The sequence below is a fragment of the Callospermophilus lateralis genome, chromosome 10 (genome assembly GCF_048772815.1).
Source record: "Callospermophilus lateralis isolate mCalLat2 chromosome 10, mCalLat2.hap1, whole genome shotgun sequence".
In the NCBI taxonomy this organism is placed as follows: Eukaryota; Metazoa; Chordata; class Mammalia; order Rodentia; family Sciuridae; genus Callospermophilus; species Callospermophilus lateralis.
In genome coordinates this window covers 44232571-44260177 of record NC_135314.1, presented here as the reverse complement: position 1 = coordinate 44260177, position 27607 = coordinate 44232571, and the positions used below count along the sequence as shown (strand labels likewise).

The following is a 27607-nucleotide window of genomic DNA, read 5'->3' as shown; positions in this document are numbered from 1 at the left end:
CTACACATGACTGAAGTGCTGGGAGATGTTGGCTGCCCATTTTATGTCCAAAAAGATGTGATATTGGCCTGATTTTCCCATGATCCTTTAAAGATGAAAATTAAAGCAAGTCAGATCTAGCTCCTTTCTCTATGACCAAAGAAGTCTTTTCACACCATCCTTTATCATCAGTACCTACACCTGTCATTTGTAAATATTCCTGGCAGTTTACTGTATGATTAAAGATTTGCATACGGGTTGGGATTATAGTTATGGATCCAATTTGCATCCACTGAAGTCTCCAACCCTACAGAGCCCCACTTGTTATTGATAAATACCATCTTGTGATGAATCCTTACCTACAATTGGTCCAGTAAAAAAAAAAGTCCAAATTTAAACTGTCCAATTTCAAAATATGGCCAAACATGGAATGGCCCACACTAGGAGGTAGAAATTTCTCTGCTTTAGCAATATCTAAATAATTGAATGGATACTTCAGTAGGGGTGTATGTTGGAAATTCAAATATGGAATAAACTACTTCCTTCTGAACCCAACAATTTTATGATTCTCTGGTTCTACTCTTACCAGGCCAACACTAGGGGTGTTTTATATTTAGATTTTTAATATTTAGGTTTTATATTTCGAATTTTTTTTAAAAAGTTGTTCAACTTTTTGAAGAGAGAGAAACCAACTCTGAATAAGGTCTGAGTCTTTTAATTCTAATGACACAAATATCCCAGGATTCTGAGCCATGAGGTTCCAGATAATGCAATTTGATGACATATAGATGGCAACATTGTGGAACAAAAAGTTTAGTAGAGGCAATTGACATGCCCAAACCTGGGCTTGGCACACAGGAGAGGGCAGGATCACCTTACTGTTATTTTCTGAGGTACCTGACAATTATCTGCATGCTCCCTTCTCCCTGGATCCTCTGAGAATCCCTGCATCCTCCTTGGTTTGTGCCCAGTGCAATGGCTGGGCACAAACAATGCAGCTCATTGGATTGTTCTAGAGTGTAATCAAGTCCTCTTTTTTTTTTTTATTGGTTATTCAAAACATTACAAAGATTGCAGAATCACATCGGTTACACATCCACATTTTTACATAATACCATAATAGTAACTGTTATATTCTGCTACCTTTCCTATCCTCTACTATCCCCCCTCCCTTCCCCTCCCATCTTCTCTCTCTACCCTGTCTACTGTAATTCATTTCTCTCCTTATTTTTTTCCCATTCCCCTCACAACCTCTTATATGTAATTTTGTATAACAATGAGGGTCTCCTTCCATTTCCATGCAATTTCCCTTTTCTCTCCCTTTCCCTCCCACTTCATGACTCTGTTTAATGTTAATCTTTTCCTCCTGCTCTTCCTCCCTGCTCTGTTCTTAGTTGCTCTCATTATATCAAAGAAGACATTTGGCATTTGTTTTTTAGGGATTGGCTAGCTTCACTTAGCATAATCTGCTCTAATGCCATCCATTTCCCTGCAAATTCCATGATTTTGTCATTTCTTAGTGCTGCGTAAGTACTCCATTGTGTATAAATGCCACATTTTTTTTTTATCCATTCATCTATTGAGGGACATCGGGGTTGGTTCCACAGTCTAGCTATTGTGAATTGTGCTGCTATGAACATCGATGTGGCAGTATCCCTGTAGTACGCTCTTTTGAGTTCTTCAGGGAATAGTCCGAGAAGGGCAATAGCTGGGTCAAATGGTGGTTCCATTCCCAGCTTTCCCAGGAATCTCCATACTGCTTTCCATATTGGCCTCACCAATTTGCAGTCCCACCAGCAATGTACAAGAGTACCCTTTTCCCCACATCCTCGCCAGCACTTGTTATTGTTTGACTTCATAATGGCTGCCAATCTTACTGGAGTGAGATGGTATCTTAGGGTGGTTTTGATTTGCATTTCTCTGACTGCTAGAGATGGTGATCATTTTTTCATGTACTTGTTGATTGATTGTATGTCCTCCTCTGAGAAGTGTCTGTTCAGGTCTTTGGCCCATTTGTTGATTGGGTTATTTGTTTTCTTTTTTTTTTCTTTTTTTTTTTTTTTTAAAGAGAGAGTGAGAGAGGAGAGAGAGAGAGAGAGAGAGAGAGAGAGAGAATTTTTTTAATATTTATTTTTTAGTTATCAGCAGACACAACATCTTTGTACGTGGTGCTGAGAATTGAACCCGGGCCGCACGCATGCCAGGCGAGCGCGCTACCACTTGAGCCACATCCCCAGTCCCCTTGTTTTCTTATTGTTTAATTTTTTGAGTTCTTTAATCAAGTCCTCTTGGCATGTTGCCTGGCCCAACTCAGAAGTTTAAAGGTTACACTTCCTTAAAATGCAGTATTTCCTAACAGAACCTGCATCAATCCACTGATTAGTATAATCATGCCTGCACTGCTCAAGATTCAACACTGGGTAATGATCTCTGGCTTTGTCTTAGACAAGAATGGTCTTTCTTTGGTCCAGCTGGAAATCAATGACTTGAAAGGAGATGCACAAGTGTGTGTAAGAGGCAACTGGGAGAACATCGTGTCAAATTGCCATAGCCATACAAAAGGCAGTATTTGCAACATCTTTCTGTATCTTGTAAGGCTGTTGGTTCTTAGTTGGACTGTGAGTGTGGAGAATGACTCAGGAATTAAAGAATGGCATGGTAAAGGAGCTACTGAAGAGGTTCCCTTCCCTAACTCTATGTCCCCTTTGTTTTCCTGATTCCTACCACTTAGCCTGGATTTGTGTTGATTTGCTGGTCAGATGAAGGAGTAGCACAGTCCAACACTGGTGGGCAGGCAAATGAATCTGTATATATCCAGAAGGTTTCAGAATCTTTACAGTTTTTTCCTGGATTTAGGCTGAACCCAGCATAGGGACAAGATGCCCATCCCTAGAAGGATTGTACCTGAAAGGCCAGGTCTATTCTTGTTAATGCAGGGCAGGGTGCTCCAGTGTTTTCTCAGGAACCACAAATGGGTGGTAACCTTCATAGTCAGAGAGCTGGGCTCATGTTTCTGCTCCTGCCTGCTCCTGTCTGAGTTTGCTGTGACTTTCTCTGTTTAAAGAAACTATTTGACTGTAAACTAAAGTAAGTCTTATTAGCCGTCATCCTTCCAAAGAATACAACTCTCTTTTTTTTTCTCTTGTATCTTTCTTTTGGTTGCTTAGGCTGTGATATATGATCAAGTAGGGGACTTGAATGATCACCAGAGAAGCCCAAACACAGGGTCTTTAGATCAGTTGATGAAAAAAGAGAAGTGATACTGACCATTGGTGGAGTGGTGACATCAAAGAGGATCCTGCGCTCTGCTCCCTACAGTGTGGCTGGGACTTTCTACTCCAAGAGGAGGATTCAATAACAGAGCTTTCCAGGAAAAGAATGGCTTTTATTTAGTTAGTTCGTTCCTCACACCTTTATCACCCAGGCCATTCAAAATATAAGCACTGAATACCTGGAGACTAATTTCATTCTGGGAAGAAACCTAATGTCATTGAGAATTAATATTAGAATTATAATCACTAAAATAATGACATTGAGGTTATATTCACTCTATTGACTGCCAAATAATACAGTTGGATTTGAAAACAAGAATGAATATTGCCCCAGTATTTCATGGAGAAAATCAGAGCCAGAAAGGGTCATATAACTGACAGATGACAGCATCAAAATATAGTCTTCCTTTTCCAAATGACTTAGCATGTTTTTCTATATTTTGTTGCCTCTTCCAATGCAATAATCTTTTAGAAGTCTTAAAAGATTCTAGATTTGGACCACAGAGCGACTAAAAGGCCTAAGAAAAAATAGGGTGTTGTCAAGGTCACATTTTCATCCTCCTGCTGACTGCTTTGAAAATTCACTGGCCCACAATTATTGGAACTAATGTCCATAATAAAATCCTGTATATCAAAACCATACAATTTTTGATATTTCTTAGCTCGCTACTTGTCTTAGCTGAGTGGCCAGCTATGTGTAAGCTTGACTGGTAAGAAGGTTTTCTGGAAGCAATGACCAGTTCTGAGATTTCTGTTGAGATCCAGGGAGCAACTTTAGACAAGCACCTGTCTGTTACCAGTGAGAGGGACAAGAGGTAGTATGTTCATCCAACCTGCCCAGTCACCTGACACACTCTACAGTTTGAATGTTAGACTATTAGAAGAGTAGACCTGAATGGCCTCTGGAATCCTGGGAAGAGAAATGGTGGTTGGTGATCAGAATGCTGCTGTGGGCACTCCAGGGTCTTGAAGAAAACAAGTCAATGTAGAGTGCCTGCCTATGAGAGAAGCTTCCCCGTTCCTGCCAAATAAAACTGAGATAAGTGGCCGCTTCTCCCCTTTCCTCCTCTCTTGATCATTATTTGAATCATAAAATCAGCCACGAGTGTGAACTTAGAGAGAAAAGGTGAGAGTGCCAAGTCCCAAGTTCTGTCCAGGTTCTATGTGGTCTTGGTAGGTGACCTGCCTTTGTGGACATCTGAATCCCCACTTACCAAATGAGGAGTTGGACAACAGGGCCTTTGACATTTCTGGGCCTAATATTCTCCAATTTCATCAGCCTTATCTCTTCCCCATAATTAACTTTAAAACTGTAATGCCTTCAATACATTATCTTGAGTTTTTTTAAAGTAAAGAAGTATTAGAGGGCCAGGGCTATAGCTCAGTGGTAGAGTGCCTGCCTCACAGGTATGAGGCACTGGGTTCAATCCTCAGCACCACATAAAAATAAAAATAATAATAATTAAATAATAATAATAATAATATGTCCATCTACAACTAAAAATAAAATATTTTTAAAAAGAAGTATTAGGAATAAAGTATGAAATAAAGGAACAATAAATATTAACAAATAATTTCTTTTTTAAAGACCTGTGCAAAATTAAAAAGTAAATGAAAATAAAAATAAAACCTCTCACTATCTCATCTTTCAGAGATGTCCATTAGGAACATTTTGGTGAGTTTCATTCTGATGTTTTGTGTTTATGTGTGTGTGTGTGTACGTGTGTATACACACATATAAGCACACACACACACACACACACACACATATATACACACACACACATATGTATATGCTTATTAATAGTTTTTGTTGGTATTTCAAAGGATTTGGGGGACTTACTATATACCTTTGACCTTATAACAGTTGTATAAGATCTAATTCCTCTAAGTCCCTAATTCCATATCACTTCTGGTCCTGCTTTCCTAATGGAGCATCTGATACAGAGCATTGCTGAATATATTAGACTCATCAGGCCTGAGTTTTGGTATTGGCCTCTTCACTTTTCTTCCAGGAAAGGATTTTGAAACACTGGACAGTGTTTTTTCAAAACAGCTCCGGGGTTTTAAAAACAAAAACAAACAAATATGTCAGACATCATGCTAGGTGATTTACATGTTTAATATTATTTAATCCTAACTTCCTGGGGGTACATATATCCTTGTTCCCATTTGCAGATGAGGAACCTAGGGTTTAGGGAAATTACTTGAGCCAAAGTCACTAGCTAATAAATGGCAAAATCTTGACTCAAACACAGGCAGTTTGGTTCCAGAGTCCACATGCTAGACTCAAAGTTAAAACACTCACTAACATGCCAGGCTAAAGAGGCCTATGCTGTTGGCTGGAGGGCAGGGTCCTGGGATGATGGCTTACACTGTGGAAGTATGTGAGCTTGTGAGTCCCACTGAGGACTCACAGGAGATGTGCAGTAGTTTTAAAGTCAAATGGGCCTGAGCTCCCATGCTAGCCATGTGACCCTGGACATGCCACTTTCCTGTCTGAGCACCAAAGCTCTCATCTGAAAGGTGAGGGAATAATCCTATGATGAGGACTATGGCTAGGAACAGGAATGGCAATAGTGGAAGCATCTGGCATGTTTCCAGGCATGTGGCAAATGCTCATATGTTACTTGGTTCTGAATCCGAGCAGAACATTTCCAAGTTGAGATCTGGTTTTTAGCCTTGAATGAAAGACACTTGATATTGTGATTGAAAATGAGCTACTTTGGCCTTTAGAGGCCCAGGCCCTCATCTTTTCCAGGAGGTGCTTGAACTAGACAATCTCTACCAGCCTGTCTAGAATTCTAGGTCTTCAGATGATCTTAAGAGGAAGAAACACGGTGGATGGCATCTTTCTTCTGAGGTCCATCTGAAAGAAGGCTGAGTCTTCAGAAAACAGTGTGTTCCTCCCTTGGCCCTTCTACCTTGTGGAGATCTCGACAAGATCTAAGACCTTGGAACTTTCCAAAGTGATTAGGGTCTGACAAAAGTCCCAAATATTTCTTGGGAGGGGTGAGGTTGTGTCTTTGCCTCCCAAGACACTGTTGCTTTTGTGAGCCCTTCTCGGAAAGGAGGGGTCACAGCTTTATGGGTTTCCCAATGAGAAAGAAAAACAACTCCTTTGCTCCACTCCAAAGAACACAGTGGGAAAGTGATAAACCGGGATGATTTCTTGGGTCCCTTACCCTCTATCATTTTATGATTCAGCTGTAAGATGACAAGTTAATTAGGTTTAAGTGAAGGGCTCCTAGGAACTGAGCACTGTGGAGAGCAGGGAAGGGGCACAGCTCCCACTCTAAAGACACTTGCCTCTTGTCTGCTTCTGTCACAGGAATGTAAACCACTGTTGAAGAGGGATTGCAAGTTTCCACAGGATTTCCCAGAAGGCATAATGGAGGGTTGCTCCTATTCTCATGGCCACTCCTCATTCCTTTGGACTAGTGTTTCCTCCTCTCCCAAACCTCTAGCAAGGAAAGTCCTTGGGCTCAGTCACTGGGCCTTCTCTTGTTCTGGGTTCACTCTCTTAGGGATCTTACTCAGTCTTACAGTTTTAATAAAATGTTATGTCCAACTCCTAAATTTATATCTGCCACTTAGACTTCTCTTATGAAATATGTACATTCAAATCGGAGTTCCTGATATGCCCCTTACTCTTTCAAATCCACTCCACGTGAAGCCTTTCCTTTCTTAGTAAATAGCATTTACTACATTTGTTACTGTTTGCTCAGGCCCAAGAACTTGGAGCTGTACTGGACTCCTGTTTCTTTATGACTTGTGTCCAACCTACCAGTAATCATCTGAGCTTCCTCCTTGTAAATCTACACAGAAGTTGAGCAGCCGTCATTATTTCCTAATCCAAGTCACCACCATCTCTTTCCAGGATTATTATAATAGCTTCCTCAATGGTCTCTGTGTTTCTACCTTGCTCATCTCAATGCAACAGCCAAAAGGATTCTGCTAAAACAAAATTTAGATACTGGACCAACCCTCAGTGGCAAAATAATAGAAAGTTCTTCCTGTGCCCTGTAGAGTATATATAATGAGGTCCTCCCTGTCCTCACTTCCCCTACTCTGCTCTCCTCGCTGGTCCAGCCATGGCAGCCTCCTTCCTCCTCCTCAAACATGCCAGGCATGCTCTGGCTCCGGGCCTGGGCACTTGCAGTTCCCTCTGCCTGATGCTCTTACCACAGATGTCCAAATAGTTCTCTTCTCCACCTCTTTTCTGTCTTAAATCAAATGTCATCTGCTCAGTGAGCACTTTCTTAACCATTCTATATCGAATTCCTTCTTTTTCCTCACATATACCTTATCCTTCTTTCTTGTTTCTTTTTCCTTTTTCAGCATTTATTACCATCAAGAATATCATGTATATGGAGTTTATTACTATTTGTTTATGTATTTATTATTTAATACTATTTCTCTTTGCTTGGGGGAAACTCCACAAGAGCAATGGAGCACAATATCAGTCATTTAGTAAACATTAATTGCAGAAATGGGTCAAGTGGTTGGCCAGAGGCCTCATGGAGAAACCTGGATTTGAGCTATGCTCTGAGCCTCAGAGAGGATCTGGACAAACTGAGAGGCTAAAACGGGAATGCTCAGGAGAAAGGGTCACTGACCCAGAGGCTAAGGTGGGGCCCAGTGGAGATGGTAGTGCTAGATGCACTGACCTGTTCTCCATCAGCATTTACCTTCCTAATTTTATTTTGACCAGAATACAATTGTCTGTCATCCAGTATGTGACAAAAATCCCAAGGCTGTTGATAGAACAAGAAGCTGAGGGCTGGAACTCAGATTCATACACCTGAATGTGGAATTGTGACCCGGATAAGCCACTTAACCTCTCTAACCCTCACTTGCTTATCTGTCAAGGAAGGATAACAACACTGGCTTGTGATTCTCCTGGGGCTGCTGTTAGAATCAAGTGAGGTAACAAATGGAAAGTGCTTCACTTTCTAAGAGTGGGATGATTGTAGTGCAGATTAGGAAATTGCAGGAGCATATGGATGAAATAATTATCCAGACTTATATATCTACCTCAATGGTAGGGAAGGGAGTGAAGGGTTCCACATTAGTGACTAATTAAAAAACCCTTCATGGGGTGTCTGAATATGGGAGTGACACAGGAAGAGGGACTGAAGATATACCTTACTGAGGACATGGCTAGGGTGAAAAGATGTGCTGTTTATTCCTTGTTTGCCAGGTTCTGGAGATTATTTCTTTTCCTTTTGATCATATTTAAAAGTTAGATAGTTGTTTTTCCTTCTTTAAAGACAAGAAGACCCAGGCTGAGAGAGGTAACTTGAGAGAGGACACATAGGTATATGGTGTCAGAGAACTATCTTCATCTCAACATCTTTCCATAAACTGTCTTGTCAGAGACTTTGGTGCAAACAATTAAGCAGCAACAGTGCTAGCTTAGTGCCATGAATTTGAGCGAATGAGTAATACACAGATCTAAAGTGGGGACACAGGCAGATAACTGAGCTATTAGGTAAAATTCTAAAAGTAAACAGGAAGGTCAGAGTACATCCATACCTATGAATATAGACCACTGCACTAGGAATATTTTCTCTCATCGTGCATGATAACAATTGAGAAGAAATCAGGATTTTGATCTAAATTTTCAGTAAGAGGGTAAGGATAATATATCTGGGAGTGATGTCTTCTGGTCTTTCTAAGCATCAGATTTTTTTTTTCCTTAAAGCAGTGATTTAAATGCTAAGTTTTTTAAAAATTAGCAATCCAAGTCTATATTTTAACTTGCTGATCATATTTTACAGCCACTCACCAGATGCCTGTCACACAATAATGCTTAATAAATGTTCTTAAATGTATGCATATATCTATATGTATATTTCTAATATGCAAACATGCATGGTAATGGTATGGTTTGGCAATCAGACTGTCATCAAATCAGACTGTCTAGTCTTAATTTTTACCAAAAGGTTGGCATAGCTGAGTAGTAGATTAAAATGTTTAAGTTCATTTGGCTGGATGATAGCTGCACACAAGGATGCATAAACTGAGCCCACATATCAGAGAAATAACCCCCAATAACTGTGTATGGGATGCTGACAGAGTACCAACTTTAAAAAAAAAAAAAATTTATACGCCAGAAAATTTACAGAACACCTACTAACACCTGAGTGTTAGGAGAAGGAAGTGGGAGGAGTGTGTCCATGCAGTGGCCTCAGAAACCCACAAGAAACATATAGAGATAATTTTAAATATGTGAATTTTCTCTTTAAAACCACTTGGATTTGGAGGCAAAGGAGGACAATTTTTCCTTTGATGTGACTCACCAATTACAGTGTTAGGGGTGAAAGAGGACTGGGTCATCGGGTACAGTTGGCCATTTTAGATTACAAAATTGTGCCATGTTACACAGTGATTCATAGGCAGACTTTAAAAAAAAAAAGACAAAAAAAACATTCCCTCCCTGGTCACCATTGTTTTCAGTAAGTGCTTTTTGGAAATCCTAAGAAAAAGTTTCTGCAAGGAGGCAGAAAACTTGATGACATGGTGCAGAGTCAAGAGCATGGGTTTTGGATTTAGATCAACCTTAATTTGAACTCCTCTTACCTTTTTATAGGCTCTTTGGAACCTTTGGCTCCTGACGTATAAATTGCAGATATTTACCTCATTTGTTTCCTGTTGGAAAAAAACGAGACTTTGTTGTAAAGGCTCTAACATCCTGGGCAACTTGGGCAGTGGGAACACCTTGGAGAAGGCATGTAACACTGCTGCTCCTCAGACTCCTCATCCACCGTACTCAGGTGTTGGACCAGATGATCTTGAAGCTTCCATCAAATGAGACTGTCTAGTCTTATTTTTTTACCAAAAAGTTGGCATAGCTGAGTAGTAGATTAAAAAGTGTGCTCTCTACAAATTTATGTTTATACGCCATTTACTGTGCTTTACTATTTTTAATCCTTAAAAGGATACCTGCAAATTTTACAAATGAGTAAACCAAGGTAAGAAGCATAGGAAGAAATAATCCCCTACCTCTAGTTTGGTGACTAGCATGCAAGGAAGACTCTTTTGGAAGGCTTGACAACAGCATTCAAGAAGAAGGTCCTTCATTATACCCCTGACCTTCCCAATATTCACTCCATCCATTTTCCCTCCTATTGCACTAAAAGCTTTAGTTATCTTATCTTTCTTTTTTGTTGTCTCTTCAATGTTGCCATTCCAAGCTGAGGTCAGATCTCTTCTAAGAGCTTCTAATCAAATCTGGAAGACAACAGGACTGAACACAGAGTCTTCCGAACCTGGTTCCCAGACAGAACATGCATAAACAAAGCCCATGCTTGGGAATCCAGCCCTTGCTGCTGGAGGCTGTAGGACTGTCTGTGACTGTTTATCCAGCCTTTAACTTGATCGCAGTTCTTTAGTATTTGACATACTTGCCAGGGGATTCATGAGAAAGTCAGTCCTTTCTTTAGACCCTGATTTATAGTCTCCTTACAGGGCCAAGGAGCGTGCCCTACATGTGTGGTACTCCTTGACCTGGACATGGTGCTGCCACCAGGGTGACCCAAGGTTGCAGCCAGTATTTAAACAGTTGCCCTGAACTGCTGGCCATCCTTACTCCTAGCCTTCCTACATCGATTCACAAAGCCCAGTTTCAACTACTTCCTAATAATGCAATTAAATTTTTGGAAACTGAAGCCAGGTTTCATATTTAAATGTTGACTTTCACATACAAGAAAGGTTGGCCAAATACAGGAGTGACTGGAAGATTTTGGCAAAGATATTAATTGGGATTTTCCATTCTCAGAGAAGCTGCATGAGTTAATACAGGAGTGATACTCCGTCTCTAGGGTTCCTAGGGACGAAGAGTCTGCAAAGTATGAAACTGAAAACTAACATGCTTCCTAGGGAATCACTAGAATTCTCAAAAAAAAAAGTCAACTGGAGGCAGAACTGAACCATTTCCTCTTTTGAAATGTAATACCACCCACCTCTCAGGCTCAGGGCTATGATGGAAGTAGAATACATATGAAGAGGATAGCACAGGGCTTTACTCAGAGTAGAGGGCAAAGAATACATTTAGTTGTCAGAAACTATGGTGCAGGAAAAGGCATTTGCAGGAAGTTAAACCAAGTCAGTGAAACACCTTTGCTCCACAGAGAAATACTCCAGTGCTTTCTCCATTCTGGTCACAAAAAAAATTTTTTTAAAAATCAAGCATTATTAGGTATATGCCCAAACTCTATGCCATTGTCTCTGCTCTGCTTTTTGTCTGAAGTGCCTTCTTCCCACACTCCGTCTCCTTACCCTGCTTGTTGAAGTTCTTTAATTCCCAAGGCTGTAGAGCACAAAGGCTAAGAGCACAGACTTTATTAGATTGCTAGAATTCAAATCCCAGCTCTGCCTCAAGCTGTTTGGACCTTAGGTAAGCTACTTAACCTTTCTGTTCTTCAGTTTCCAGTCTGTAAAGTGGGAATAACAACACCACCCATGTTTAAGATTGTTGTAATGATTAAATAAATTAATAAGTATAAAGTTCTTATAACAGTGCATCCTAGGAACTATATAAAAGGGTTTCTCTCATTATTTCAAAGGTCGGCTTGTTGTTTTGATGGCTATTGTTTTTTGTTTCACATTATTTTGTTATTATGTTTAAAAGTCTCACATCTTTCAGAAACTTCCCTAGATCTATCAGTCTAAAGAAATCACATTCTCAAATTCAACTTAAGCATATTGGCCCAGAGACAGCCCTGCTGTGGCTTGTGTGTGTGTGTGTGAATGACTCCCTGCTGCACCAGCCTTGGAGTGCTAAGGGACAGAGGCTTGCTCTTCTATTTCTGTAGACATGGTCAGTGCACATTAAATGTGTGTTGAATTAAATGGAAGGTATGTAAATGTCTAATCATGAATAAACCAGCACATTTTTGACAGTAGCTAATCATACCCTCTATTCATAACAATATTTTAAGGACTGAACAAAAGTACAACCTTTTGCAGTGTACCTGACATATAGCATGTGCTCAGCAAATGTGTTTATTTGAAAAATGGAAGAATTGGTCACCTCTCATTCAAGACCGATATGATGTATAAAGTGGTTAGGTTACTCATCTTAGGTGCAGGGCTAGATTAACATATCAAGGAGAAGAACAAGATAGCTCTCCATCTTCAGGTGCTCACATTCAAGAGAAAGATAGTCCAATTGCTAAATAAGTATAAAGGAACTGAGTGCTAAGCTGAGTCATAGGGAGCTATGTGGAAATGTGTCTTCAGAAGCTCAGTGCTCACTCTAAAATTCAGACCTCCTTGATATTAAATTGTCCAGGTATATTCATAAGGAACCAGGGGAGAGAGTTCCAAGTTGACTGAAGGAAGCAGGGAACAAGTCAGTTATGAGAGTGTGGTGATTCACACAAAGCAGATTATAAAATGTGGGGGTGGTGTGAAACCATGAGTGACATCTGTAGAATTATATCTGATACGGGGGGCTGTGTCAGCCAACTGTGTTGGTGTCAAATGTTGAAAATATGCTGTGAAATGAAAAAAACCTCTGACCCAGGAAAAGAGGATGTCCTCTCTCATCAGTCCCGTTTCCTACAGTGATTTCACTTCTTCAGTTTCTAGTTTGGCTATAAATTGAGAAATGAGTTTGAAGTTGGGTATTTCTAAAGACAATTGCACCTTTGCTATTTTTTTTTAAATGCTGGTCTGATACAAAAATCAATTCTTTCTCTTGTATTCAATTACGGTCTCTATTTGATGAATTCCCAATTTTTATCTCCAAACTGACATCTTTTTTTTTTTTTTTTTTGAATTCAGGTCTTGAATTTCCTATTGTCTATATTACCATCTTCCCCTGAGATATCTCAAACATACCATGTTGAAACTGATGTGTGATCAATTGCCCTGTTTCTAACTTGGTAAATGGAAACACATCCATCCAGCTCTTCAACCAAGGAGCTTGGAATTCATTCTTTTTTTAAAAAAAAATATTTATTCTTAAGTTTTAGGTGGACCCAATATCTTTATTTTACATTTATGTGGTTCTGAGGACCAAACCCAGTGCCTTGTGCATGCTAGGTGAGCACTTTACCACTGAGCCACAACCCCAGCCCTGGAATTCATTCTTGAAATCTCACTCTCCTTCTCTACCACTCCTTCTCAATCTGATCTATTGTTAAAGCCTATTGGTTTTAAATTCAAAGGATAGCTCAAATCTTTCTACATGTCAGTGCCTATTTCACCATTTCCCTAGTCCAAGGGACTTCTTCATCTCTCACCAGAGCTCATACAATAGCCTCGTAAAGCATCTTCCGTTGCCCCTTTCTTCCACACAATAGGTAGGATGGTTTCTTTAAAAAATAAATTCTATCCTATCACCACTTGCCAAAAAAACATTAAATGTTTTCTTGATGCACTCAGAATAAAGTATACACTCCTGGCCATGGTCTATGAAGACTTATGATCTAGCTCCTGATTCTCCTCTAACTTCATGTTTCACCATGTTGGCCTCTTTCCAGTCTCTGAACATTCCAGTTTGACTCACTTAAATGGTTTGACTTCTGTTGCCCCTGCATGGTACATTTGTCCCCTCATTCTTGGCCTGGATAACCCATCTTCCTCTTTAAATCTCAGCAGAAAGTTTCTTTCTCCTGTTCAATTATGTTCTTCCCAAGTTTCATAGCAGCTTTCTTATTGCCCATATCTAAGTTATCATACTTTATGATACAATATACATCTGATGATTTACTTGTGTAATGCTTCTCTGCTGATCTAGGCAGCAGGCACCTTTAGAAATGGCTCTGTATCATTCTTTGTAATGCAAAATCTAGCCCTGAGTTAGCACACAGCAAGTGCTCAATTTGTAATTGGTAGTTAAGTTTATATGTTTTGTGGCTGCCTATTAGTAAGGCCTGAGAATAGGTGCATATGCTTATTTCAGGCTGAAAAAGCACAACCAATTGGGTGATAAAATAAGGCAATATAGCTGAATGGGTCCTGTTTCTCCACCTTTTCCGGTTCTAAGCCCTTAGAATCTGTTTTGTTGTTGTTGTTGTTGTTGTTGTTTTTTTAAGAGAGAGTGAGAGAGAGAATTTTAATATTTATTTTTTAGTTATCAGCAGACACAACATCTTTGTTTGTATGTGGTGCTGAGGATCGAACCCAGGCCACACGCATGCCAGGTGAGTGCGCTACCGCTTGAGCCACATCCAAGCCCAGCCCTTAGAATCTTAACAGCACTCCACTATTCTATTAGTGAACATCCCTGGTTTTCAGAATCGAGAAGGGAAGTATCTGGATAGAACATTTCTTGTGTTTTGCTCCCCCCCATCCCAGATAAATTTAGCTTTGTGCAGGAATGTGGCTTCCACAGGTATGGTTGGGTGAGAGATGTTTGGAACAGAATGAGGGGAAAGAAAAAAAATCATAAAGGGAGGTGGCTGTCTTTGCTCAGGGTAAGCATTGTCCAGGATTCCTGGGTTTATCCCAGCTCACTCACTTTGAAGTGTCTTCAAGATTGCAGTTTTGAAGCAATATATACCAGTAATTTTCTCCCTCCCACCTCTAAGGATCCAAAAATAAATGAGCTATTGGGCATGGGCTTGGTGCTGGCAAAACTTTGGTGCTACCAATTCTAAGAGTTCTCATGCCCCTGAACACTACCAACCCAGCCCCTTTGGAGATTGTTGTGACTTATTTCTCGAGTCCACTGGATTTTCTGTTCCATTTCTGTTAGCTATTGTTATCGACATAGAAAATATGAGATGGGCTTTTGAGATATTTATCTTTTTAACCCCTAACAAACGTCTTTAAAATTTTATAAGTAGCCATCATGTTCATCCAAGAAAATAGTTCTGATAAATTTGGATTTTGCTTGTACCTTTTTCTAAGATGAAAGTTAGCACAAAACAACTAATTATTTTTACATTGGGGTGCAGGAGAGGGCTGGGAGGAGCTAAGGTAGAAAGAGGAGGAAGAAAGAGGAAGAAGGTACCAAAAAGGAGGATCTACACTGGATTTCAGTTCCCACTACTGGAAAATGGTTCATTTCCAATTCTGCATTTCAAGAACAAAAAGACTTTCTGGTGATCTTTTTTGTTCTTTTTGGATCACTATGAATCCTTAGCAGCAACCTACATCTTCTAGTGCTTAAGGGGTTAAAATATTTGGGGAAGTGAAATACTCACATTTAAGGATGGTTACAAAATCAAGTCAGGGTACTTCAAATACATTGTTCCCAGATATAATCTGAGCCTCATAATTTGTTATTGAATAACCTGATGACTTTACATAACAGTGATAGTTCACTCATTTGATGATCCCTTCAGTCATTCAACAACCACTTTGAACTGTGCATTATAATTTTCAAAGCACTTTCTCCTCCACTGTACTTGATGTTTTCATGAGAATCCGGTGAGTACCCTTAACAGAAATTACCATTTTAGAGAACAAGAAACTGAGACCCATAGAACTTAGTCAGCTCTGGAACTTTAACTGGAACCCAGATCCTCAGATTTCACATAGAATTCCCTTTCAGTTCTACCTACTTTAATTTAGTCAACATTTTCTAAGTAAGCATCATTTGTTGGACACAGTTCTAAGAAAACAAAAGTGACTACCCCTGTCCTCGAGCTTATTATGGCTTATCAGGGAGAGGCAGAGGCCAAGGCATGGATGAGAATGGAGGAAAGTGCATGAGTCCCTGGGGAATGACCAGGGGTCTGGTGTAGAAAATTGTGGTACATGAGACTGGAAAGAAGTTAGAGAGAAGTTAGAGGAGACAGGAGGACCCCAGTCCCTTTCTCTTCCTCTTGTTTTTGGCTTCCCAGACATAAAATGAATGGTATTCTTGCTCTCCCACATGCTTCTTACTTGATGTGCTGCCTTACCACAGTCCCAAATCAACTGAGCCAATTCATCAAGGACTGAAAACTCTAAAACTGTGAGCCAAAATCAGCCTTTTGTTTTTATATGTTAATTATCTCTAGTGTTTGTTATAGGAATAGAAAGCTGACTAACACAATATCCTATGTCCTTTCCTGGCCACTGAAAATAGTTACAACTCCTGGCAGAAGAGCCCAATCTATCTAGGGTGCTATGGAGAGCAGTCTGGATGCAAGACTGGTACCTGAGACTTTACCTATGAGTTTATGACCCAGAGATCTGAGATGCCCATGGACTATGGTGAACTTAGTTTTGGTTGGGTGGGAATCTACGAGGTGCCTAGTTTCTGCTAGGGTCTAGAGTCTAGGTTGTGGCTGTTGCTTGAGGTTGTGTGTGATTTTAAGGTAATCTATCAGATCATGGTAGAACCCGACAGGAATTGAACGCAAGAGGATATAAAACCCAGGATCCAGGCTCTCCAAGAAGAGGACTGACAGGAGTTAAGCAGGAACCTAGACTTGGAGTCCAAGACAGGGTTCTAGTCTCACTTGAAGAATGGATGATCTTAGCTATGAAGCTCTGGCCTGAAAGCTGAGTCTCCATGGTACTGAGGGTACAGAAAGCTGAGCTTGTGTGTGCACTAGTCTTTGTTGATCTTCTACCGTAGGGCACTGGCTTTCCTGCATGGCACATTGAGGTGGTGGGGTTATACTCTGCTCTAATCAAACACTCAAAGAGGCTGAACCTGCCCTAGCAGGGATTCAGTGCCTCACACTGATGTGGGTGTAGGGTCAGGGATGAGCCTCTGAGAAGAAGCCCTGGGGTTTTACTGGGTTCAGAATCAGGACATTTGGGGAATAATTCTGGCTCAGGCACCATCTGTTACATAACCTAAAGCAAGCTTCAGAATCTTTCTGGATCTCTATTTTCTTAGTCCCTGGTGTGCCCCCTGGGATCAGAGTCCCATGTTTTATTCTTGTTTGTTTCCCTAGTGTCTAGCACAGTGTCTACCTAAAAGAGACAGTTAATAAAGTATATGATTGAGTGAGAAATGCCATGAGTGCATAGAATGAGCCAAGAATGAAGAATCACATCGGTGTTTTAAGGATGGGTTTACTAGCATCCTGATCCCTGCCCTCACCCTTCTACATTCTGATGTCTAGCTCCATGCCCTTATTTGAGAACCAGTGACCCAAATAATGGTATACTCCCCACAAAGTTCTTAAGGGCTTTGTGACTGTCTGATGATAAAACACTGAGTTTATTTTAAACCTTTTCCCTCAGCATTCACTAGCCAAACATGTTATAAAATAAAATTAAAAAAAAAAAAAATAAGTCACCTGTTACCCCAGGAGGATCCCAAAGAAGTTCTATCTACTAGGAAGGCTCTTGGGTGGCCTCATAGAGACAGCATAGTAACCAGGAAACCCTCTGACATTTGCAAATGCCATGAAACACCAACAAACAAGATAATCACACCACCACCAAGTGGGCGGGAGACAGATCAAAGACCTGCAGATTCTCCTTCATCTCATTACGGTCAATGCACAGAAAGGGTCTATTTTGTTGCTCTGGAGACAAGTGGCTCCCAGAGTGAAAGATGCTCTCCACGAGAGTGTGGGCAGCTCTCACTTTTACTGTGGGCCCTACAGATGTGGGTGATTCCAACTTTAAGTCAAATATTCGAAATTCTGAATTAAGGGCCTAATTGTATGTGCTTGAAAGCGATCCCTTAGGGTTTTTCAGATTCTGAGTGTGTGCTTATGAGACAGATGAAAAACATTTTGGAAGATACAAAAAAGATTAAAGTAGAAAAAAAAGCACCCAATAAATTCTACTATCCCAAGATAGTTACTGTAATTGTTTTTGTTAATTATGCACTCATTTATATCTAGTCAATTTTCTATGAAAAATATTTTTAAATATAGTTGTGAATATACTATGCACACACATATATACACCTATAACAGGTATATATGTATATATGTGTGTATATAGGTACACACACCCACACACATCCTACTTCTTTTCACTTTCATGTTACCATATATATTTTTCAGCTTTAATTTTCAGAATTAGTTATATTGTAATTTATTTAAGCATTCTTTAGCCAACACCCTTTCTCCCAACCTACTAATGATGGCACATGTAGGCTCTTAGAATTTTTACTGTTAGATAAAATGCTAGGATGCATCTATTCACCCAAAGTTATTTTTTTCCCCCCTTGCATGTTGAATTATTCCTTGAGGATAGATTTCTAGAAATGGAATTACTGGGTCAAAGGGCATGACCCAGCAACCATCTTATGATTCTTTGTACATGTAATCAAACAGTACTCTGAAAAAGTCATCTTAATTGACACAGGAGGAATAATCTCACTGCATTTCACCAACAGTTATTTAAATGTCACCTTCCATAGTGAATATAAGTATTGGTTCAAAAATCTCATAAATACTTTGGCAAAGATGCTGGTAGAGGTGGGGAAAGCTGAAGGGAAGAAACAAAGAGACATTTAAAACTCAAGTGCAGCATTAGAACTAGAAGCAATCGTTAACTGACAATTGGTTAGAAATTAATGAAGCACTTTTGAAATCATAATGTCTATCAATATAATAGCAGTCCTCAGATGCTGCAGCAAAATAAATGATTCAGGGTGGACTTGATGGGAATCAACTCTACCATTAATTTGCCAAGTGGTCTTTGCAAATCAATTCTTTCCTGGACCTTTGTCAACTGTAGAACTGGGTGAAGTGAATGTTGAGGATAGAGGCTTTCAGAATTTAGTCTATGAGATCAGATGCATATCTTCATAGAGTTTTGGGGTCTGTCCATGTTTTTTCTGTAAACATCCAGAGTTACAAGTCTGATGAAATCCACAATTCTACTAGAGTTATGTAGTGAAATAGCAGACACTCTGAGAAGAGTTTGGGACTCCTATAGCCTCAACTAAGAATCCTCTAGTTCTATATAGTCTCTCTGGACTGGTGGCAAAGAGATCCTTGTTTCCATGGAGGCTTAACACAGAGAAAGGTTGAATATGTGAATCAAAGAGGTGGCTTAATTCATCTGCTCCCATAATGACATTTGGCCTTTGGTTCCTCCCTAGTGTTTTCCAGGTGGTGGCATTCAGAAACTAAATAAAGTGCTTCCAACCTAACAAAACAAAAATATTATTCAGGCAAGATCTCCCATTTCCCTGACCTATTCTATGAAAATGATTGAGTGGGAAGCAGGACTATTCAAATTTTAAGAGGGGGCTAGGTCAAGCTAGATGTGGTGGTGCATACCTGTAATCCCAGTGGCTCAGGAGGCTGAGGTAGGAGGATCACAAGTTCAAAGCCAGCCTCAGAAATTTAGCAAGGCCCTAAGAAATTCGGTGAGACTCTCTCTAATAATATAGGAAAAAGGGCTGAGATTTGTAGCTCAGAGATAAAGCAGCTGTGGGTTCAATCCCTGGTTCTCCCTTACAAAAAAGAGAGAGAGAGAGAGAGAGAGAGAGAGAAAAAAAAAAGCCTAGGTCACTTTTTAGAGTTTTCTGGCATTAAAAAAAAGAAGAAGAAGAAATGAAAAGAAAAATCCCAAAAAATGTAGGTATATATTTTTCCAGCTAACAGACTTTATTTTTAAGAACAGTTTTAGATTAACAGAAGAATTGAGAAGATGGTACAGAAAATAACCCTGTACCCATTTCTTGTATTATTACCGTCATAAATTAGTATAGTGCATTTGTATTAATGAAACAACATTGATACATTATCATTAATTAAGTTCATCACTGATTCAGTTCTATTTAGGTTGACTTTATGTCTGTTCCTATTCTGTGATCCCATCCGGGACACTACGTTACATGAAGCTGTCATGTCTCCTTAGGTTATTCTAGACTGTGACAGTTCCTCAGACTTTGTTTCTGAAGACCTTGATGGTTTTGAGAATTGCTGGTCAAGAGTATTCTAGGGTCTCCCTTTACTAGACTTGTCTGATGTTTTTTTCTTACGATTATATAAGGATTATGGGAAGACAACTACATTATATCACATAGAAGGTACATAAAATTATTATTGTTGATGTTGACCTTGATTGCCTGGCTGAGATGGGATTTGTCAGAATTCTCCCTATTAACTTATTCTCTCCTCATTGTCTTTCCATACTGTACTCTTTGGAAAGAAGGTATTAGATGTGGCCCACACTTGGAATGTAGATTTTTGGGGGCACATGCCTATAATCCCAGTGACTCAGAATGCTGAAGCAGGAGGATCACAAGTTTGAGGCCAGCCTGGGCAACATGGTAAGATGCTGTTTGAAAATTAAAAAACTTAAAAAGTGGGGGCAGTTGCTGGGGGATATAGTTCAGAAGTAGAAAGCTCCTGGGTTCAATCCCCAGTACCACCATCAAAAAAAAAAAAAAAAAAAGAGTAGGGATTTATGCTTCCCCTTTTTGATGGCAAGTTATCTACATAAATTACTTGGAATTCTTCTGCATAGAATACTTATTTCTTCTCTCTCATTTATTAATTTATTCAATGATTTATTTATATTAGTACAGACTTGTGGTTTTTTGTGTGTTTTTTCTTTGTTTGTTTGTTTGTTTCACTAGTTTGGGTTATAAGCCAACATATTTTTTTTTTTCTCAAATTATTCCAGCTTTAGCTATTGAAAGTTGTTCCAAGTTCCTGTGTATCCTTGAAATGTCTCCTATAGACATTTTGTTTTAAGCAATTCCTTACTTCATGGTGCTACAAGATATTCCATTCTCATTTTGTATGCCTTCTGCCCCAGTCTAGACTCAGCCATCTCTCTAAGGAGCCCTGATTGTTGTCACTAGAGAATGACATTAGAAGCCAAGATCCGAGCTCTAGGCACACTTTCTGCTTGTCATTGTTTCTAGGCCAAATATACTTTAAATCTTACTTTTATAGTGAGATTATTCATAGGACAATTATATATTTATCAACCATATTATATCACACTAACCTAGGACCCTCTGGTCTTGCACTGGAATTCACATAAAACTTGAGTATGATGGTCTTCTTTCAATCATGTGCCACTAACATTGCTGTATAAACCCAGTGAAGATATTGTCAAAACTTTTAATTTGAGGCCTTCTACAAATGTGAATCCACAGCAAATGGCTCTTTTGAAGACTGCCCACTAGTAAACCATGGGAAAAGCAGAGAGGATTTAGAACCCAGGCATTTAAAGTTCTGGATCTAGCTCTGTTGGTGACAGGGTATGTGGCAAATTCTGTCTGGGCCTCAATTTCCAATTATATAAAATCAGTAGCAGTGGGTTGGATAAAACTAAAGACTCTTCCAGTTCTTGCATAACTCTCAACAGTTTCACAATGACGGAAAGAAATAGGTTTCAACCCTGACTGTGCTCAGTACCAATATACTAGAGAATTTAAATATGATAAGGGAGGAGGGATGGTAGAGGGTCGTTACTGATAAATAGGAGACACTTTATTATTTCCTGAGGATGCTGTGGCATTGGATAATTATGCCTGAGAAACTTTAGACCTTTCTTTTGAAGAATATTGAATGAAAATGTATAGGAAATATTGATAGAAAGTGTTCTTTTATTGCTTTCAAGTTTGGTCTGGTAGGTGGAGTCTCCTCCTCTCTCTTTGTTTAAAGGGCAAACTCTTCATATGTTGTTTCCTCTGACTTCAAATAATTACTTTTAATGCAGAGATGGCTGAACCACCTCTTAGTTTCTTACCAGGAATCTCTCTCTAGATCCTTCTTCCCCCTCTTCTTCCTTCTGCCCCTCCTTCTAATGCTATGAAATATTTTCAACACTCACACGGAACCCAGTGGCTTAAAGACTATTCCCTTTACAAGTGTCATCTCCTTCTATCACTGACTGGGACAGTTTCCAAAAACAAACAGAAGGGGGAAATAAAAAAAAAACTATAGGGCAGAAAACACACTTGAGAACTGTCACTTCTGACTACCAATGCTGGAGATCAAAGGTCCAAGGTCTTAGTACCTACCTCCTCCAACTCTTAATGTTTAAAATCTTCAATCGGCTTTTGGACTCATTCAGCATAATCCCAGACTTTGGTCTACAATTGGTTAAAAATTGATAGAGGTGAGGTTTCTGCGACTGCCTTCTTTATTTACAAGTTTACATTTTAATCCTTTGCTCCACCCCCTATACACATGTACACACAGCTCCTTCTCACCCCCATCCTAAAGTTATGTAAAAGTCTATATAAATGTAAAGGTTAGGAACTCTGCACACACCCAGCACCCTACAAATCATCTGGGTTATTCCTTCGCACACCTGAGGAAACTGAGTCTTCAGTAGTGGCTTTGCTCAATGTCCCATATAAAGTTCCAGGCAGAGCTGTAATTAGAAACCAAGGTTTTTCTGGCAATAAGTCCAGTTTTTTCCTTCTCCCTCTGTGCACCCGCAGACTTAGGTTTGTGTGTGTGTGTGTGTGTGTGTGTGTGTGTGTGTGTATGTGTGTGTGTACGTACACAGGTTACATAGACACTGACATGTTGGAAACATGCACCGAGCCTCTTTAGTCTGACCTAAGGGAACAGTTTAATGACTCGAATTTCAGGCAGCTGAAAGGTTCCTGCGGGTGGAGGTTGAAATAAACAAGAAAAGCCACTGTGGAGATGTGAATGGAAAAGTACCGAGCCCGCCCTCCCTCCGCACATTCTTCAGCTCCCCAGCTTTCCCTGCCATGGAGCTGCTGCAGATAGGCTTGTGCATGGTCAGGTGTACAGAGGGCGGTGTGGGGCAGAGAGAGAGAGAGAGAGAGAGAGAGAGAGAGAGAGAGAGAGAGAGAGAGAGAGAAAAAAAATTGCAGTCACAACACGCAAATCAAGTTTTTCCACTTCTAGCCTTAGGTAGTAGAGACAGCTAAGTACAGCAGCAGGGTAGGGCGGGCAGGGCAGGCGGGCGGGCCGCCCAGAGTTTACAAACACTCAAGTGCCTTCCTCTCCTCATCCCTCTGAGTCCAGCTGCTGCATTCCCTCACGCTAAGGTTTCATAGGAAGTGAAAACCCTGTTATTCAAAACAGTGATCCAATGCAATAAACAAATGATCATGTGCCCCTACCTCCATCACTTCTTTATTTTAAGCTCCAGATATTTATTTCCATTTTAAATACGTGAGAAAAAGTGTGGAAAAATCAGTGTTTGGGGGAAAGCTCAGAGCCAGGCTGAAAAGGTTTGCTAAAGGGGGGAAAATAGAATAATAAAAAGCCCCAAAGCAGGCAGCAGCAAGTGGGCCAAATCTAAATGTTGACGCTTCCTTTTCAGAAGGTACTGGCTGGAAATCATCCTCTACTTTGTTGTTGTTGTTTGTTTGTTTGTTTATGTCTCAAAACTTTCTGCTCAATTTATTTTTCATTTTTATTTATTTTTTTGATGGTGCTGGTAATGGAATCCAGGTCCTTGAGCATGCTACACAAGAGTTCTACCATTGAGCTACATAACCTAAAGCCTCTGTATTTCTTTTAAACACCAAGAAACTCCTTTCTTTGTCCAAGGATACTATATGGAGCTTGTTTACAAAAGTTTTAAATGAAGGAACAGGTGAAAGTTAACAAGTCAGATAAAATTTCCAATACCCTTTAAGTACTGCACTGTAGGCTATACACATAAACAAACCCAGATGACCATCCAGACTCCCATGTTTATCATTACCTGGAATTGGTTCTGAGAACCAGTTTCCAGTTTTCACAGGACCCAATGTAGACTTGCTTTCCTCAATTCTGCCAAAAGACCAGATACCCACCTTCAAACCCAGGACGTCAGGTCAACCTGATTTTCTAAAATGACACAGGACCATCAAACCACACAGACCCATTTTCAGTTGTTGCCAGAATCACAGGTACCTCTTGTGAGGAGCCAGCCTACCCTCTGCAAAGAAGGGAGCCTGGAGGAGTGATTGATCAGGAGGTTCCTTCCAGTTCAAAAATCTATAATCCTTAGAGACCTACCAGGGTTTCAGAAGTTCCTGACAGGTGACACCCACTTCCCATTTTAAGCCCCCTTAGAAAGAGAACAGGACAGTTTATTTCAAGGCTGGGTTCCTTTTCAGCTATGATTGAATTGCGAGGGAGGTTTTGTGAGGGGAACTGGATGTGAAATATGTTCCTTTCCTTAAATAGATGTAATATTAGGACCAGGCTATTTTATTTTGTAATAAAGCTTATATTTACACAGCAGCTGTGATCAGGGACCTATTCCTATGCTCAGTCCATGGGGCAAGGAAGCTGGTCTAGTCCTATTTTCTGAGTATTAATAACCATTAACCATTTAATCATGGTATTAGTTGATATATAGTATCCCCAAATCTATAGGAACATTCATGAGATCCCAATCACTCTTTAAGGCTTCTTAAGCATGATTAAATAGAATTTGAAAATATTCAAGTCAGTCATTTCTTTACTATTATAACATAGCACTGCTAGGGTGAGGGAGGCCCATGAAGTGATGCCAACTGGGACCCATGGGGGAGAGATCAAAAAAGAGAGAAGGAAGGACATTCAAGATGACATTAAATTGGCATAACATTTGATAAAGTTACTTTCCTAGGAATTGAAGAGATTGTGAAGTGAGTGCACAATTATCCTCACCATTCATTTGAGAGAAACAGATTCACCTAAAAGTAAGTGTCTATCTTTAGAATATTTTCAATAATCCTTTCTCTCACTTTCTCCAATGCACTCACTCAGGCTTTCTCTCTTCAATGGGTCTCTTTCTGTTCTAGTCAATTTCTTTCAATGTAAACACATTGATTTGGCAAAAAAAAAAAAAAAAAAAAAAAGAAAGAAAGAAAGAAAGAAAAAATGTGGGACTCTGGAACTTGGTTCCAGAAATAATGTGCTGAGGAGGTTTGAGGTCCCTGGTGATGGGGTTAATTATCTATAAATCAGGCTTGGTGGGTTCTCCCTCCTCAGGCTCCCTGCAGAAAATTGAAGAGGGCCAAAGGTATGAGAAGGGTGAATTCCTTCCCAGCCCCCATTCTGGCTGGTTCCACTGCCTGAGGGAACAGATTTCCCTTTGCTCTGCAGCGCCCCCATGGGGCTAAGAGTGGAGTGGCAAAGGAAACACAGGAGGGACAAGCTGTGTGTTAAGATTGGGGCATAGGACAGTGCATGAGGCAGACACAATTTTGACTAGAAAAGTGACCCCCCCAAAAAAATGACAAAAGTAATCCTATTATAGGGCCAATTAATACAGAAGAGTCATATACTTCACATTCTAAGTCATATATACTTGCATCTGAGAAACCCGAAAGTGTTTACAGCTTATGAAAAATAGAAATCAGATATATAAATACACAAAGAAAATCGTTTCAGCAAAATTGGGGTATCATTTTGAAATCAGTGGGATCCATTTAAAACTCTCTAAAACAAGAAAGAAGGGGACTCATAAAAAAAGAAAAGAAAAAAAACAGACATTCTGTCTTCTGGCAGCATGAATCCGCACTTGACAAAGTCATATGTCTTTGGGGGTAAAATGTTCATTTCAACAACATTGACAGGATTAGGTCTATGTATATTTTTCAAAAATCCTTCACAACACAGGCTTTTCTGCAGAGGCTGCGGTAATCCATCTGTCAATAAGTATTAAAATATTCAGATTTCACAGGGACAGACACTTACACATATTTCTTAAGCTCCAGCCCTTGTGGAAAGTAATCAGCCTCTTTGGACTTCCCCTGGTTGTAAAACCTGTGACACAGCCTTTTGAAGGGGTGTTTGGTGGTGGTGGGGGGGGTGCATTCTCAGCCATATCTGAAACTTCTTATGTTACTGTCAGTGAAAGAAATCCCAAATATCTGAGGAAACAACCAGCGATCTTTTAAAGCTCCGCTCCCTTCTCCATTATAGATCCAAATTTGGGGTTGCACTAGTTATACTGTTTAGAGAAAAATCTTTATTAGAAATTCATACGTGAAGAAATTTTGTGGAACATTTAAGAACTCATCTGTGATTTAATGAGTCGCTTGAAGGACTCTCATAGCCAAAGCTCAGAACAGTCTGACCTTTGAAAGCTGCTTCTGGTCCAAACATTTTGGGTTAATTCTTGAGGAATCTGAAATATTATTTTCCCCTCACACCCTTCTTTTAAGAGAGAGACATAAAAGAAACAAGAGTCTCCCTCATTGAGGGATGAGTAGGAGGGGAAAAAACCCCAACCAACATTTAAATAGGGAAACTGGCAGCTCTGAACAAACAAACCAGGGCCCACAGTGAAATAATTCTGCACTGCATTTGCCTTTAAAAAGAAAGGAAGAAAGAAAAAGAGAAAGAAATATTTCCTCCTCTCAACTCCAGAGCTGAGAGGACTGTGCTCCGTGCGGTGCGCTGTAGTTGTAGCACAGTCTGTTCTAAATACACGCAGTATCTGTGATACTGGCACGGCAGGCCTTTAGAATTCCCTCTGGCTGATCCCTTCAATACTGACTGAAGAGACTTTTCACAACGACCTTGAAACAAGCGGGGGGGGGGGGGGGGGGGGGGGGAGAAAGAAAGAAATCAAAGAATTAACCCAAAAAGGAAACTCAAAACACAAACATGTATTTGGCTCACAGAATTCTGCAGAACACACACGTACACATATCCAAATACACACGTTTCTTGCAACAAGAAATTCCCTAAGAGTCAACAATAACAGAGTAAACCCACCACTTGCTATCCTGGAAAGAAACAAACCAAAACAAAACAAATTCTTGGAGCATTTCTCTCCAGTGCAGGACAGCCTCTCTTCAGTAAAAGTCCAAGGGGAAAGGAAATTGCACCAAAGGGGGGAAAATGGGGGTTGGGATTGTCACATATGATTAAAAAGGTAAGCGTCTTTCAATAGTATCAGTATTGAAATAATACATCTTCTTTAAAATGCTGGAGCGATTAGATAGGGAGAGAAAGAACGCACACAAAACAAGAATCAACCGATGACGGATCCTAAGCTTTACGTAACACCACAAACTTGCAAAAGGCAAAAATCAGAGGCAAAAATCCGAAAACCATCAAAATACAACAACCAGAAATCCCAAGCCAGCACATCAAAAAGAAAAAGCTCAAAAACACCCTCCATCCCAGTCCCAAATAAAAAATAAAGCAAATGAACCCACCGAACACTGCTTGGCAAATATTTTTCTCGTGGTGCCTAATATATTAGCTGGAGAGAGCTGTGGTGTTTATTGTTTTTTTCCTCTTACTCGTCTCTCTAAACCTACTATATATAACATACTTGTTCTAGTGGTTCAAATCTCTCGCTCCCTTTTATGCATTTAGCTCGAGGAGCTGAGTTTATGGTAAGAGAGGAAGAATTAGCCCCAGACCCCGGGAAAGCAAAGCGCACTCCCCCTCTTATGTCACCGAATAGCAAATTAGTTCTCAGAATTCCAGAGGCCGAGCTTTGCTACAGCGAAGACGCCGACGTCACACAGGAGGCGCCCACGTGACAGCGGCGGAGCAGGCCGTACCATCGTGCAGAGGCCCGGGAGGGAGGGCTGCCTTCTGTCC

General features: G+C 40.1%; 1 long non-coding RNA gene across 10 annotated transcripts in view; it reads right to left on the bottom strand.

The window, feature by feature from the left end:
• The window catches only part of LOC143408268 (uncharacterized), a 222394-nt gene extending 194948 nt beyond the window's left edge, over positions 1-27446 (bottom strand). For 9 of the 10 annotated variants that reach the window (XR_013155604.1, XR_013155603.1, XR_013155605.1 and 6 more), the window contains exons 1-2: positions 27214-27446; positions 9837-9905 (exon numbers count right to left, since the gene is read on the bottom strand). This is a non-coding gene — a long non-coding RNA (uncharacterized LOC143408268). Of the gene's footprint in view, positions 1-678; positions 2027-9836; positions 9906-27213 lie in introns of those variants that run through there. The other variant, XR_013155608.1, reaches the window with a different exon arrangement.
• Positions 27447-27607: the final 161 nt, after the last annotated feature.